Source organism: Mandrillus leucophaeus, unplaced genomic scaffold (assembly GCF_000951045.1).
Source record: "Mandrillus leucophaeus isolate KB7577 unplaced genomic scaffold, Mleu.le_1.0 Scaffold422, whole genome shotgun sequence".
In the NCBI taxonomy this organism is placed as follows: domain Eukaryota; kingdom Metazoa; phylum Chordata; class Mammalia; order Primates; family Cercopithecidae; genus Mandrillus; species Mandrillus leucophaeus.
The window spans coordinates 2,577,651-2,580,692 of NW_012104499.1; the positions used below are offsets into that span (position 1 = coordinate 2,577,651).

The window sequence follows — 3,042 nt, forward strand, 5'->3', positions numbered from 1 at the left end:
CATCTTGGCTAACTGCAACCTCTGCCTCCCGGGTTCAAGCGATTCTCCTGCCTCAGCCTCCCCAGTAGCTGGGACTACAGGCTCGTGCCACTACGCCCAGCTAATTTTTTGTACTTTTAGTAGAGACGGGGTTTCACCATGTTGGTCAGAATGGTCTCGATCTCTTGACCTCATGATCCGCCCGCCTCGGGCTCCCAAAGTGCTGGGATTACAGGCGTGAACTGCAGCGCCCGGCCAACATCTCTTTATTGGTTCAGGGTATGCCTGGCCTGGCGGCAGCCCCAGGTCCAAGGGGGCTGTAACTGGAGGTCTCTGGACAGTCAGTGGCAGCATCAGCAGAGACCCCGGGTGTCGGGGGGCTGCGGGAGTAGCAGCACTGGTCTCCGCGTTGACAGGTGCCCTCCTTAAAGCTTTTGCAAGGAAATGTCTTGAGCAGGGCAGCTCGATGGGCCCTGCCCTCTGGCGGCTCCTTCCGCTTGTTCCAAAGCGGCTCCTTCCGCTTGTTCCGAAGCAGCCTGCGTCTCTACTCCATAACTTTGCCGGCCGCCTTGTTCCCTGGCCAGGCATGAGGATGGGGACCCCAGTTGGCTTCCGGGTTGGCCCGGAAGCGCTTGGGTCCTCGCTGGCGGGAGCTGGGGTTGGTAATTTCCCGGATGGTGAAGTTGGCCTGCAGCCTGGGCTCCACACTGAAAATGCGGAACACTGGGCTGGTGTCTGAGAGTCACTCCCGTTTCACCGGACATTCCTTCTTCCAGCAGCGCATGATGTTGCAGAGGGCGGAGGCGGGGGCATCCGTCTTCACAGCCTTCTTACCGGCCTGGGAGAGCGAGACCCGGAAGTGAGCGTGGAGGAGGGCTGACCGCAAGGACGGGAGGCTGGGCATGTTGCAGCGGATGGTGCTGCTCTGCTGGTCCAGGGTGCAGTACAGAGGCATATCCGGAAGCTCCTCAGTGATGACGCTCAGGACCCTTCGGATCCGCCCCGAGGTGTGGAAGCGGCTGGGGTTAGTGCGCACAGCCTCTAGTACACAGCCCACGAAATCCAGGTCTTGGATGGGCTCTGCCCACATGGAGCAACCAAGCTGGTGTCACTGCCCACAGTGTTCACACTCGGGGTCACGGGGGGAACATAGGCTGCAGAAAACTTGACCCGGCCGCTGGGGAACTCCTGACGCTCTGCCGAGTCGCTGAAGGTGGAAGGCCCCGCAGCCCACACACTGGAACACCAGCGCTTGCTTGCTGGCTGAGGGCTGAACCTTGGGCTGGCCGGCGAAGACACGGACAAAAACACGCACGTAGAAGTTGGCGCTGTGCTGAGCAGCGGTACTACGAAGCGCTGGTAACGGTTGGCGCAGAGGTTCAGGCTGTGCAAGAGGATTCTCAGGGCCATCTTGTGACAGGCCCGGCTCTTGAGGGCCATGGCACCGTATTTGCTGTAACAGTCTCCCCGCTGTTCCCCGCCGGCACCGCCATGTCCGTGCAGGTCACGCACAGCAACTCTCCTTCACTCACAGCCTGCACAGCTGCATCCGTGAAGGGGCCAGGGCTGCCACAGGGCTCCAGATGGATGACGTCGAACCTCTCTGACACCCTCTGGTGCTGGTACATCAGCATCCGGGCATCTACTTGGCTGGGCTGTACCAGGTGGGCCATATCATTGAGCTGCACATGCCGGCGTATGAGATCCACAGCCCGGGCAGAGGCATCGTTTGCAACCACAGATCTGAGCCCAGGCACCTCTACGGCAAATCGAATGGAACATAGGCTTGAAGCTGCCAGGCCTTCCAGCACATGCAGGCCTTCCTCACAGATCTCCCTCACCGCCGCTGTGCGAGGTTGGTCTTCTGAGGCCAGGTTTTCACTCTCTTTCAGTTCAGCCTTTTCTTCCTCTTGCTTTAATGAGTCCACGACCACCTTTTGCGTATCCTCTCCTGGCACCTTGATCTGGATTCCTTTGGCCCCAAGCTGAATGCGAGCAAACTCGATGATCACAGCACATGTCAGGTTCCGATTGAATTCCTGCACCAGGTTATAAAAGACCTCGTTGGCGCTGGGATTTTGGCAGCCCCCTCAGTGACTGTCATCTGCTGGACTTCACGTGGGCACTCTTCTCTGCAGGGCCCGGTGCCGCTCTCCATCGCTGCTGATTCGGCAGCCCTGGGGACTGCACCTCGGTAAACCGGGCTCTTTTCGTAACCACAGGAAATCAAATTAGGACCTGGGTGCCACCATGTTGACACAGTCGAGGTATGTTACTTTTATTCCCAGTCTTTTGGTTTTTTTTTTTTCCTTAATCATGAATGGATGTTAAATTCTATCAAATAATTTTTCAGCCTCAATTTACATAATCATATGGTTTTTCTCCTTCATTCTGCTGATATGATGTATCACATTGATTGATTTACATATGGTGAGCCATCCATGTATCACAAAGATAAATCCCAGTTGGTCATGATTAGTGATGTTTTTAATGTATTATCGAATTATATTTGCTAGTATTTTGTTGAGGATTTTTGCATCCATATATATCAGAAGTATTGGTCTGTAGTTTATTTATGTATTAATTTTTGATGTGTCTTTGTCTAGTTTTAGTATCAGTGTAATACCGACCTTACAAAATGCATTTGAAAGTATTCTCTCTTCCTCTATTTTTTGGGAATAATTTGAGTAGGATTGGTGTTAGTTCTTCTTTAAATGTTTGGTGGAATTCAACAGTGAGGCCACTGGGTCCCAGGCTTTCATTACTGGAAATGGTCTGTTCAAGTTTTGCATGTCTTCCTGATTTAATCTTGATGGGTTGTTCCTGTCTAGGAATTTGACCATTTATTCTAGATTTTTCAACTTATTGGTATATATTGGCATATAGTGGCCACTAATGATCCTCTGAATTTCTGCAGTATCAGTTGCAGTATTGCCTATGTCATTTCTGATTTTATTTAGATCTTCTCTCTTTTTTTTTTCTTAGTCTGGCTAAAGGTTTGTCGATTTTGTTTAACTTTTCAAAAACACAACTTTTTGTTTCAACTTTTTGTATAGTTTCCAA

General features: G+C 52.0%; 1 pseudogene across 1 annotated transcript; it reads right to left on the reverse strand.

The window, feature by feature from the left end:
• Window positions 1-253: 253 nt before the first annotated feature.
• Window positions 254-2,181, reverse strand: LOC105548826 (annotated as a pseudogene). The gene has a single exon (XR_001007455.1). The product of XR_001007455.1 is annotated as a tRNA (guanine(26)-N(2))-dimethyltransferase pseudogene (transcript).
• Window positions 2,182-3,042: the final 861 nt, after the last annotated feature.